General features: G+C 38.0%; 1 pseudogene; it reads left to right on the forward strand.

Moving 5' to 3' along the window:
- The first annotated feature begins 4,544 nt into the window (after positions 1-4,544).
- Positions 4,545-4,657, forward strand: LOC136390280 (U6 spliceosomal RNA; annotated as a pseudogene).
- Positions 4,658-14,059: the final 9,402 nt, after the last annotated feature.

The following is a 14,059-nucleotide window of genomic DNA, read 5'->3' on the forward strand; positions in this document are numbered from 1 at the left end:
AAGTTTGAAATAATATAAATATAATTTAATTATACTTATGTCAATAGAACATACTTATCCTTTTCTTAAACATTCTTTTACTCTTGTCTTGCTCCATATATTACAATAAAAACAAAGCAAAACAATATTTAAAAAGCAAAGAGATTTTCAAAGGACATCACAGATTTGAATATTTTTTATTAAAATGTATAAATCATGACGGACTAGGCAGTGGCACAGTGGATAGAGCATCGGACTGAAACACAGAGGACCCAGGTTCAAAACCCTGAGGTCACCAGCTTGAGCGTGGACTCATCTGGTTTGACCACAGCTCACCAGCTTGAACCCAAGGTCGCTGGCTTGAGCAAGGGTTCACTTGGTCTGCTGTAGCCCCCCAGTCAAGGCACATATGAGAAAGCAATCGAACAACTAAGGTGCCAAAACAATGAACTGATGCTTCTCTTCTCTCTCCCTTCCTGTCTCTCTGTCCCTATATGGCCCTCTCTCTGTCTCTGTGTCTCTGTCACAAATAAAAAGAAAATATATATATCCTTAAATTTAGTATGCTTTGGTATTATATACTTGTAAGAAAAGTTATTTCAAAGCAAGTAAGGATTTCTTTAGAAAGAAATTAAAATATATCTCTTTAACTATATATGGTAAATTTCTTTTATCTACGTGCAAACCTTTAGGAGAAAGTGGGCATTCATTACACATAATATCTCATAGTGCTGTTTCTTAGGCTGATTCCAAAATTATGCAATATAGTTAGATATTACCATGCACATATATATATATATATATTTATTATTTTTCTTCACACAGCTTTCCTTTGATTTACTGTAAAAACAAAACGTGCCAAAGCTTTTAGTTTGGCATCCCTAAGAGAGTCCTTGACTCATTAAGATGGCTCCTTCAGTTCCTTACCCTTGTTTTCACACTAGACAATATTGCTTAAGTCATTATTTCTACTAAAAAAGGATCAATTTATTTCATTGTATTTTTTTCTAGTCAAATTTTATTTATTTATTTATTTTATCTTATTTCTTTATTTAGATCGAGGCAGGCAGGGAGAGAGAGAGACAGAGACAGGAACATTGAGCTGTTTCTGTATGTCCCCTGACTGGGGATGGAACTGATAACCTCTGTACTTCAGGATGATGCTCCAAACAACTGAGCTATCCAGCCAGGACTCAAACTTTTTCAATTGATCGATTTTTTGAGGATAGGAGAAATAGGGGAGTGGAAAGAAATGCATTAATTTGTTGTTCCACTAAATTGTGTATTCACTGCTTGTTTCCCATGTGTGTCCTGACCAGGGTTTGAACCCCCCAACCTTGTAGTTTCGGGACCACACTCTTAACTGACTGAGCTAACTGGCCAGCATTATCTATTTATTTTTTATTGACTACTTTTTTTATGCTCTACTTTACATCCCCATGACTATTTTGTAAAATCTAATTTGTAATTCTTAACCCCTTCACTTTTTTCACCCATCTCCCTATCATTCAGCAACTATCAAAATGTTCTCTTATGCATGTGTTCTGCTTGTTCATTTATTTTGCTTTTTAGATACAATTGTTGATAGATATGTATTTATGACCATGTTATTGTTCATATTTTTATCTTTTTCTTCAAGAATACCCTTTAACATTTCATCTAATGCTGGTCTCGTCGTAATGAACTCCTTTAGCTTTTTCTCACTCGGGAATTTTAATAATTGAGATTCACCATCTTTAGCCATAAGTAGTTTATCAAATTCTTGACCAGAGTTGATCATATTTATTTTGGGTCTGGTCTCTGTCTGGCTTAAGTTTTTTTAACATCAAAGTCCTTGGGTAAATAAATATGTTAATTGTTTTGGATTTTATAATATCTATGAGTCATATGTATATATATGAATATGTATCAATATGCAAATATACAGTGTGCTGAAGAGATGTATTTTAATGAGAGACATCTTCAAGGAAGCATAACTTAAAATAGAAGCTTATGACTAGAAAAGCCTTTGGTTTATAAATGAGAAAGAGACATTATATACTGAATTCCAAATACCTTTACTCTTAGGCATTAGTTAAATCGTAATTATAAATAGATGACCCAGGAAAAATAAAAAAGTTCAGTCTGTCATATCACTACTACTAATTAAGTAGTATAAATGTTAGGACAGATTTCTAAAGTTAAGATTTTTCTTAACTTGATGTACTTTCCTAAAATTGCAAAGTTAAGTTGTGAAATTTTAACTTCTTTTTTTAATAAATAGCTCTTTGATAAAATTTAGAAGTACAGTTTAAATTCAAAGAAAAACAAACTACTAGCCTTTTTTTCTTCAATAAATATACCGAATCTTACCTCTAAAAAGTGAGTCAAAAATAGCAATAATAAGCTTCTTGCCAAAAACACTTATTCTATAGTTAGTATTTTAGAAACAAATATCTTATATTTTCAGGCATTTTTATTTTACTTGTCCCCTTATTTATGAAGTGACTGGACTTTGAAGGGGTAGGGGCATTTTGTATATAGTAACAGACAGAAATATAGCATACCAATATAGATAAAGTATAGGTAATTTAAAAGGATTTTTTCAAAGAGAAGAGTGATGACTTACACTCAAGTGTCTGTTTTCACAATGGAAACCCAAAGCCTTCATTGAGCATAAGGGAAATAAAGGTCTGGAAGATTTTAGAGCAAAATTTGTTATAAAACAGAATAAGAAAGCAACTTACTGAACAAAAAGGAGCAGGATTTCAAGACAGTTTTACATGTGCAGTTGAATTTTGTGAATTGTAAAAGGCAAATTGTCAGTTTATTTGTTTTACTTTCTCTAACAGTTTCAGATTGTGTCATTCAGGTGGAGCAAAGGTTGGTAGCTGAGTGTTACTAGAAAATAAGTGTTTATTCAATCCTATATTACAGAGGTAGAGGGAAAACAGGTGTTTGAGAGTATTTACTAGAAAGTGATTAATAATAACAGATATTTGATCCTAACGTGTAGGAGGATAGAATTGGAAATTGGAAAAAGGTTGATAGATTTTTAAAAATTGGTAAGGTTATTGGGCTGAAGTTACTTAATTCCAGGTTTAGCTCAAATGCTTGATACACAGTGATTTAATTAATGGCTTTTGTATGAATCTCTTCAAGTAGTTATTCTTGAAGTCTGTCCCCTAATCCCTTAAACACGGAGATTATTCTTATATTATGATTTACAAATTATTTTATTTTCCATATGAACAACTGTAAAACTTACTTTTTCCCACCCCTGTATATATGTGACAACCTGAACAAATCAATTTAACACTTTGCTCCTCTATATATAAAACTATTTAACAAAAATCATGTAATAATCATGAACAATCTTAATGTATTATTTTAAAACAATTAGAATTCTAAAACTAAATTTTAATGTATAGATTTTTTTTAAATTCAGCAAAATATTTTCTGCGTGAACTGGATTTTTATTTATAAATATACATTACAAATTATACTTTGTGTTCTTTTTCAGCATTCTAGTTTATTGACATATTTATCAAATGTTCAAATATGAAACTCAAATTTTGTTTTTTTATTTTCAAATAAGAAGCTATCATTATTTATTTAAATAAACTATTTAAACAAAGGTATATGTAGCATACAGGGGATAAAGATTCAAACTATATACAAAATTGGTGAAAATGATTCAAAGCTTACTTAGTAAACTACTATTTTAAAATTGAAGTGAGGCCTGACCAGACAGTGGCACAGTGGATAGAGCATCGAACTGGGATGCAGAGGACCCAGGTTCGAGACCTTGAGGTCACCAGCTTGAGCATGGGCTCATCTGGTTTGAGCAAAGCTCACCAGTTTGGACCCAAGGTCACTGGCTCGAGCAAGGGGTTACTCAGTCTGCTGTGGCCCCACCATCAAGGCATATGTGAGAAAGCAATGAATAACAACTAAGACAAAAAAAAAAAAATTGAAGTAAACCTTTATGGGTTAGTCTTTGTTTAAATCAACTATTTACTAAGAATTATCCAAATTAACTTTTATGTTAATTGAAAACATCAATGAAAGTACAAATAATAAAATGTGCTAATTTGAGATTTGGAATAGAGCAAGGAAAATTTTTAAGCAGATGTATTCTACAGGTGACATCACTTAAGAGTTACCCATAAATGTTTTAATGAAGTTAATTTTTATTTGGTTAATCATTGTTTTTAAGTTTTATGCAGAAAACGAACTCCTTATAAGCTAGCCAGAGTAAACCAATACTGTTTCCAGCTTGTGCACCTGGTGATATACTAGCTTTAAGAGTTACATAAAAGCTTAATTCCCTTATGAAGTCTTTGTTCACCATTACTAGGTGGAACTAAGCTCAGTTTTCTTGCCTCTCCTATAGAACAAATGTTTTCAGAGTAAATGTTTAATTTGACCTTTGGTCTTTTCTTCCCCATTACTGCCCACCCCACTATACCCCTGAGTGTAACATGGTTGATATGTATGCATTTGAAGAAAAGGATGATACAGCAGAATTAAGTATGTGATTTTTCAGGGAACTATATTCTAACCAATGCAAATAACCAGCTACTGTGCTTGTTTCGGTAGCACATATGATAAAATTGGGATGATACAGGGAAGATTAACATGGCCCCTGTGCAAGGATGACATGTAAATAATCAGCTACCAACATAAGGATACTTATCAGAAGACAATAATATCTCAAAATGATGTAATCATTTTATAACTGTGTAATGCCGGTGGCCGAGGCCAGGCAGGTCCACATTGGATTCAGACAGAGAAACAGCAGAGCCAAAAAGCATTGGACCATTACCATTTAATAACTCTCACAACAACAAACAGCACACAGGTAGGGGAAACAGCCTCTCAGGCAGACAAACAGCAAAATGGCCCCTCACAGTGGCTGCCAGGTAATCTGTGCATCCACAATCCCTCATCTCTCTTCTCTCTCAAGCGTGTGTACCCATAGCCTTATACAGGCCATACATACGGGGTGCAGCTACGCACTCACGCACCAATCAGGCAAAGTGCTTGCAGCTGGTAACCGTGAGCAAGCCTAACACAGCTGCCCCACATTCCATCCCTTTGGGGTTGCTCATCTCAGAATAGGTACATTACATACATTCCAAAAATGACAATTAAAAAGGTGCCCTTTACAATGTCTCCTTGCTCAGGGAGTTAACTGGAAGCCCACCTCCAACTCCCCACCCCACAGTGCCAACAAGGCCACCCATCTTAGGTTGGGTATAGACCAGGACCATGTCCATTGAAATAAAAAATGTCCTTGGTGCATCTCTGCAGCTGGGTGAGAGCAGTTTCCCAGAGCAGGAGGATACCCAACAAAGCTGCCCCTGCTTCGGGGTCTCTCATACTGTCCAAAAGTGACATGTCTATCCAATAAGGGAGCCGGTGCCTTGCTCTGGTTGCAGTCCAAGAGTCAGTCCATGATAGATCAGCTGTCTGTGCAAACCACCAAGATAAAAGGTCCATTACTGGCAACTAGGTTCACATGGGGCCTCAAGCCTCTCCGTCATCCCTGCCATCATGGGAGCACTGAGGACACTTCTCCAAGGAGAAACACATGGCAAAAGTGGCCAAACTCTCCACCTCTGCTCTGAAGAGCATGACGCCATCCACGCCTATGCCCCACAATCATAGCAAGCCTACCAGGGGCTCGGTAGGCACTCTTTGCTGCCAGGTTTTCACCTTCTAGATGACTACTGGCCAATCTCTGAGTGTGCAGATGGCAGCTTCAGCCTGAGCCTCCTCATCCTCAGAAGAGGAGCTGGAAATGCCTGCTCCCACAGACTCAGAGCCACTCCGCCAGCAGTAATGCAGCTCCGTCTTCAGCTCGTGTGGCTGCTGGCTCTTGACCTGAAGCTTTGTCTCGAGCTCCTGAACCCATGGTTGTTCATCCAACAACTGCTGCTGCCAACGTTCAACTTCCAGGGCAAACTGCAGCTCATGTAAACCCCATTCGGCCTCCTCCAGCACTTGCTCCAATTTAATTTGTTGCTGCTGCTGAGTTCAAAACTCACCCTGGAGTTCTCGACCTTGGGCTGCCTCTTGCATAGAGCTCTTGGTTTTCTCTCGTAGGGCTGTAAAAAAACAGCCAGCCAACAGTCCCCAAAAGGAGGGCCATGGGGAACCATTCGCTTGAGAGCAAAGATCAGTCCTCTACCCCACCCATCAAGGGTGGCTGCCGCGCCATACCAATCTGCTCTGCATCCTGCCCACTACGCCAGATGTGATGCCCGCGGCTGAGGCCAGGCAAGTCCACACTGGATTCAGGCAGATGATAAAGAAACTGTGGAGCTGAAAAGCATTGGGCCATTACCATTTAATAAAGTCTCACAACAACAGACAAGCAAACAGGCAGTGGAAACTGTCTCTCAGGCAAACAAATAGCAAAATGCCCCCTCACAGTGGCAAGTAGGCAATCCATGCATCTGCAATCTCCCCTCTCTCTTCTCTCTCGAGCACAAGTACCCACTGCCTTATATAAGCTATACACACGTGGCACTGCTATGCATCCATGCACCAATCAGGCAAAGTGATTGCAGTTGGTATCCCCACAAGTAAGCCTAACACAGCTAGCTTTCCCACAAACTGTAACACTGGTGGGAAGACCAGGGAGGTCCACATTGGATTCAGGCAGATGGTAGAGAAACTGCAGAGCCAGGAAGTGTTGGGCCGTTACTGTTTAATAAAATCTCCCAATGGCGGAGAAGCAAACAGGCAGGAGAAAACCTCATCTCATGTCAGCAAATGAACAGCAAAATGATGGCTCACATTAGCAGACTGGCAATCCATAATCTGCCATCCACAATCTGCCCTGAGTGCAAGCACCCATAACCTTACATAGAATACCAACATGTGGTGCTGCCACTAATCAAGCAAAGTGCTTATAGCTGGTAACCCAGTGAGCAAGCTTAACACAGCTGTTTTCCCCACATCCCACCCCTTTAGGGTTGCTCACCTCACAATCTACACAGCAAATATCTTCTGTGATGGTCCCTGCACAAGGAGTGAAATACATTACCTAAACAAACAGACTACAGCAACAGCACAAGTTATACAATAATTACAAAGGTGCCTTTTACAATGTCTCCCTGAGCACTCTGTCCAGAGAGTTAACTGGAGACGCACCTCTAGCTCCCCTATGATAGGTGGGAGAGCTTGTATAGTCCAGTGCCGTGTCCATTGAAGAAAATGTCCTTGGTGCGTCTCTGCAACTCTGTGAGAGCAGCTTCCTGGTGCAGGAGGGCCTCCAGAAGTGCCGCAACCCTCCATCAAGGTCTCTAATAGTAGTGTCCACAAGTGGCATGTCCATCCAGCAAGGGAGTCAGTGCCCTCCCTCTGGTCTGCAGTTCAAGAGTCCATTACATTGCTCGATGATCAATCCACAATAGAAAGCCCAGCTGTCCACACAGATCACCAAGGTAAAGGTCCATTACCGGCAACTATCCATACAGCTCTTTATTAATGGGTCTTAGCACCTTTTTATAAGCACTCTGTTCATTGCCACAAGCCCCTTCCAAACCTCTCAGCAAGCTCACAGGACTTAGCAGGGTCAAACATATTCAAGGCCTATGCCGCTTTGACAGTTCTCTTGCTGCTACTGCTGCTGCTGCAAAAAAGCAACTATTGCCTTCTAATGCCAATACCTACTGCATATTAGAAGTGAACCAGTGGATTGCCAATTCCACATGGGGCCTCCAGCCCCTGCCCATCCCAGTTGGAAAGGTCCCTTGGCCTTCCCCTTATTCAAACTGGAATAACGAGTCTTAGGGAGCCTCCTCTTCCACATATTTTTTAAAGTAATCTTGCAACCATGCAACCCAAATGACAGCCATTTTCTTGGCAGCTGCTGGGGCCACCTGCTTCTTCCTTCTTTTTGAGTGGCTGGAAACTGTTCCAGTTCAAACTGCTGCCAAATCTCCAAAAGGACTTTGTTAGATCTGCCATCCAATTTCTCTCTATCTGACCTGGCCACAACCAAGTGAACCCACATCTGTGTTGAGGTAGTCTTTATGGGCCCATTTCTCTGGTTAGTTGGTGGGCGGAGGCTGCATGGGCAGCAGCCCTCACAGATTTATGGTCCTGTTCTGTCTCCAGCTCCCCCAAATCTGCTTCCATCTGTTTAACTGCATTGAGTTGCTGTCAGGCATAGGGGCTCAAGATAGCCACCAGTGACCCAAAAAGGGCTGGTGGGGTGCTACAGAGAATAAGGTACCTCATCCCTTCTGTAAATACTTCCTCATCTGACTCACAAGACCTCAGTTGAAGGCAGGATTCTTCATACCTAGCTCCAGAAGGATCTGGGGCAGCTCACTATAGGACTGACTCACTGCCCCCAATGAGTCCCCAGAATCCTGCCAGATCATCCAAGTGGTAGCCTATTCTAATAGGCTTTGGTTTCCTGGGTTGTCATGGCAGTTCTGAAGATGTTGCCTCAAGGGGGAGTGTGTGGTAATGGTGGCTAATTTCTCTATCTCTGTACCGGAGAGCATGATGCCATCCATTCCTATGTCCCACAACTGCAGCAACCAGGCTGCCAGGGGCTCAGTGGATTTCTGCCTGAATTTCACCCCAAACTCCATCAGCTATGCCGGGGTGTAGGGCCAGACCACAGAGTGCTCCACTACTTTGGAGGAGGTAGTGCCTGCCCCTGAGGTGCTCTTGGCTGCTGGGTTTTTACCTTCTGGGCAACCAGTGGGCAGGTTCTAAGTTGGTGGATAGCAGTTTCAGCGCAAGCCTCCTCCTCAGAAGAGGAGGAGTTGAAACACCTGCTCTCACTGACTGAAAGCCACTCCTATGGCACAGATGCTGCTCCTTCTTCAGTGACCATTTCAGCTCTTATGGCTGCTGGCTCTCAGCCTGAAGTTGAGACCCCAGCTCTTGAACCTGCAGTTCTTTCTCTAACAACTATCACTGCCAATGTTCAGCTTCCAGGGTAAATTGCAGCTCACAAAACCATAATTTTTTCTCCAGAGATGATTCCAGTTCCAGGCACTGTTGCTGCTCAGCCTGCATCTCATATTGCAGCTTTCAAAAGGGGTCAAACTCCTCCAGCACTCTTTCCAGTTCATGCAGTCATTGGTATTCAGTCTCTTCTTGCAGGGCTGTAAAAAACACCCAGCCCAAAACCTTCAAAAGGACAGCCATGGGGAAGTATATGATGGAGAACAAATAACCACTTTTCTAACCTACCCTTCCAGGGTGTTGGTGGCTCATACCAATCTGCTTCAAATCCTGCCCACTATACTAGATGTAATGCCAGTGGCAATGGCCAGGCAGGTCCACAATGGATTTGGGAAGACGGTAGCAAACCTGCAGGGCCAGAAAGCATTGGGACATTACTGTTTAATTAAGTTTCACAATGGCAGATGAGCAACAGGCAGGGGAAAACCTCTTCTCATTGCAGCAAGAGAATGAACAGCAAAACTATCCCTCACAGCAGCAGGCAGGCAATTCACAGTCTGTCATCCGCAATCAACCGTGAACACAAGTACCCATAGCCTTACATACACTATCCACATGTGGTGCTGCCATGTGCTGATGCACTAATCAAGTAAAGTGCTTGTAGCTGATAAACGAGTGAACAAGCCTAACACAACTGTTTTCCCCACAATAACTTTTGTAAAATGGGAAATTCCATCATTTACATGGTCTTTTTCATAGTTCTCAATTATGTGTTATTTCTACTATAAATTGCTAATGAAAGTAACTATACAGAAAAAGGAGGTGCAAATACCTTATCATTCACTAATTCCAGGTTCTTAAGAAAGTATAGTGCCACCAGCCAAAGAGAGAGAAGAAAGAAAAAGGAAGAAGATAATCTCTCAAAACCAGAAAAAATCTACAGTCTTTATAACTTTTTCCATTTGTTTTTTTGTATTTTTATCTTTTTTATTTTCTTCTACCTTGGTCATTTTATCCTCTTTTCATTTCATTCTTTTCTTTTCATTTTGAACTTTATTACCCATAGGTGTTACATTTTCTGTTCTTTTTTTTCTATGAGTGTTACATTCCAAAGAACTTAACTCAATTTTTCTTTCTTCTCTCTCTCTCTCTCTCTCTTTCTTACTTTTTGTTTCTTATTTTCTCTTTCACTTTTTCTCTCATTCAAATCTCACCAAAAAAAAAAAATCATTATATTCTATATTCAATTTTTTTTCTTTGTGGCATTTTGTGTGCTTTTTACTTCGCTTTTTATCTCTTTAGCATTTTATCCAACTCTGGCTATCCAATCTATGTAGTTTTTGTTCCACTTAATACAATAGAATTTTAATTTTTCACTGTATTTTATTCTTTTTTTTCTTTTTCTTTTTTTCTTCTCTTCTTATACACTATTTCTCTCATTTGACTGTCATTTACAAACAAATTATTTTGTACTTGTACCAATTTTTTTTCTTTAAGCATTTTGTGGGTTCTTGCCTTCTTTTTTGCTTCTTTGTTACTTCCCCCCATCTCAGGCTCTCTATTCTACATATTTGTTTCACTTAACACAATAGAATTTTTAGTTTTTTCACTTCATTTTCTCAAAAAAAATTTAATCATCTCTTCTTAGTGTTATTAACAATACCACTCTCAAATGCCACTAAGGAAAAAGAAATCAAATATCATGGATACAAAAGACAGAGATGTAGCTTAGATAGATGAGGAAAAATCTACAGAAAAAAATTTTAATGGCTTGGAAACTTTGGAGTTTAGTGACAGCAAATTTAAAATTGAAGTCCTAAAAATGCTCAGGGATATACAAGAAAGCATAGAAAGGCAATTTAGGGAGTTCAAAAAACAATTCAATGAACAGAAAGAACACATCACCAATGAAATTAAAACTATGAAAACTAATCAAACAGAGATGAAAACTCAATTCATGAACAGAAAAATGATGTAACAAGCTTAGCCAATAGAACAGGCCAGATAAAGGAGAAAATTAGTGACATAGAACACAGGCAACTAGAGGCACTATAAAGAGAAGAGGAGAGAGACTCATGAATAAAAAAAATGAGCCTGACCTGTGGTGGTGCAGTGGATAAAGCGTCGACCTGGAAATGCTGAGGTCACCGGTTCGAAACCCTGGGCTTGCCTGGTCAAGGCACATATGGGAGTTGATGCTTCCAGCTCCTCCCCCCTTCTCTCTCTCTGTTTCTCCTCTCTCTCTCTCTCTCTCTCTCTCTGTCTGTCTCTCCCTCTCCTCTCTAAAATGAATAAAAAAAAATGAGAAAGCCCTACAGGAATTGTCTGACTCCATCAGAAAGTGCAACATAAGAATAATGGATATATCAGAAGGAGAAAAGAGAGATAATGGAATGGAGAACATATTCAAACAAATAATAGATGAGAACTTCCCAAGTCTGTGGAAAGAACTAAAGCTTTGAATTCAAGAAACAAACAGAACACCAAGTTATCTTAACCCTAATAAACCTATTCCAATGCACATTATAATGAAGTTGGCACAAACCAATGACAAAGAAAAAATTCTCAAGGCAGCCACGGAAAAGAAGAATACAACATATAAAGGAAAGCCCATTAGATTATCAACAGATTTCTCAGCAGAAACTCTACAAGCTAGAAGAGAGTGAACCCCAATATTTAAAGTTCTGAAAGAGAGGAACTTCCAGCCAAGAATTTTATACCAATCAAAGTTATCCTTCAAATATGAAGGAGAAATAAAAACAATCACAGATATAGAAAAGATGAGGAAATTTTTCACCAGAAAAACCCCACTTCAGGAAATACTAAAGGAGGTTTTCCAACCAAATACAAAAAACAAAACAAAACTACAAGTAAAAGCTCCATCAAGATTGCAATAAAAAGATTAATCTGTGACAACAAAAACAAAAAAGGGGAGAGGACAAAGATTAACAGTAGCAAAGGAGGATAAAGTTCAGAACACTCATGAGATAATGTATTACAATGAACATGATATGTATCCTTTCCATTACATAATGGTAACCACCCCTAAAAAAACCACCACAGAAGCACATGGCTTGAAAAAAGAAGTAACAGAGGAAAGAAGTATGGATTATAACCAAACAAAAACAAATGATCGAAAAACAAAAGAGAAGAACCAAACAAGATACAAAACTATCAGAAAGCAATATATCATATAAAATAGCAATAGGAAACACTCAAGTGTCAATAATTACACTAAATGTAAAAGGATTGAACTCACCAATAAAAAGACACAAAGTAGCAGAATGGATTAAAAAAGAAAATCCAACCATATGCTGCTTACAAGAAACACATCTAAGCTATAGGATAAAAACAAATTCAAAGTGAAAGGTTGGAAAACAATACTACAAGCAAATAACTTCCAAAATAAGCAGGTGTAGCAATACTCAATTCTAAAAATGCTGACTACAAGACACAAAGGTAATCAGAGACAAAAACAGTCATTTCATAACAATAAAGAGGACATTAAATCAAGAAGACATAACACTTCTTAATATATATGCACCAAACCAAGGAGCACCAAAATATAAAGACAGCTACTGACTGACCTAAAAACAAAAAAAAAGACAAAAATACAATCATACTTGGAGACCTCAATATACCACTGATGGCTTTAGATAATTCATCCAAACAGAAAATTAATTAAGAAATATTGGCCTTAAATGAAACACTAGAACAATTGGATATAATAGATATTTACAAGACATTTCATCCCAAACTGCCAGAGTATACATTTTCCTCTAGTGTACATGGAACATTCTTAAGAATTGACTATATGTTGGGCCACAAATATAACTTCACCAAATTCAGAAAGATTGAAAATATACCAAGCATATTTTCTGATCATAAAGACTTGAAACTAGAATTCAACTGCAAAAAAAAAAAAAAGAGGTAAAAAAAACCCCACAAAAATGTGGAAACTGAACAACATACTTTTAAAAAATGAGTGAGTCAAAGAAGAAATAAAAGCAGCGATCAAAATATACATACAGACAAACAAAAAAAACAATATGACATATCAGAATCTCTGGGATGCAGAAAAAGCAGTAGTAAGAGGGAAGTTCATATCACTTCAGGCTTATATGAACAAACAAGAGAGAGCCCAAGTAAACCACTTAACTTTACATCTTAAGGAACTAGAAAAAGAAGAACAAAGACAACCCAAAACTAGCAGGAGAAGGAAAATAATAAAAATCAGAGCAGAAATAAATGAAATACAGAATAAACAAACTATAGAAAAAAATTAATAAAACAAGGAGCTGGTGCTTTGAAAAGATCAACAAAATTGACAAACCCTTGGCAAGACTCACTAAGAAAAAAAGAGAATAAACTCATATAAACAAAATCCAAAATAAAAAAGTATAAATCACTACAGATATCATAGATATACAAAGAATTATTGTAGAATACTATGAAAAACTATATGCCACCAAATTTAACAATCTAGAAGAAATGGAATAATACAATTTTCCTAGACTGAGTCATGAAGAAGCAGAAAGCCTAAAGAGACCCATAAGCAGGGAGAAAATAAAAACAACTATCAAAAACCTCCCCAAAAATAAAAGTCCAGGGCCAGACAGCTATACTAGTGAATTCTATCAAACATTCAAACAAGATTTGGTTTCTATTCTACTCAAAGTCTTCCAAAAATTGAAGAAGAAGCAATACTACCAAACACATTTTATAAGGCCAACATAACACTCATATCAAAACCTGGCAAGGACAACACAGAAAAAGAAAACTACAGACCAATATCTTTAATGAATACAGATGCTAAAATCCTAAGCAAAATTCTAGCAAATCAAATACAACAACACATTAAAAAAATAATTACTGATTATCAAGTGGGATTCATCCCAGAATCACAAGGACAGCTCAACATACATAAAATGTTTAACGTAATACACCATATCAACAAAACAAAGAACAAATATTATATGATCTTATCAATAGATGCAGAAAAGGCATTCGATAAAATACAACATCATTTTATGTTTAAAACACTTAACAAAATGAGTATAGAAAGAAAATATCTCAACATAATAAAGGCCATCTATGATAAACCATCAGCTAACATCATATTAAATGGCATAAAACTGAGGACTTTTCCTCTAAAATCAGG

This window comes from Saccopteryx leptura, chromosome 1, assembly GCF_036850995.1.
Source record: "Saccopteryx leptura isolate mSacLep1 chromosome 1, mSacLep1_pri_phased_curated, whole genome shotgun sequence".
Classification (NCBI taxonomy): Eukaryota; Metazoa; Chordata; class Mammalia; order Chiroptera; family Emballonuridae; genus Saccopteryx; species Saccopteryx leptura.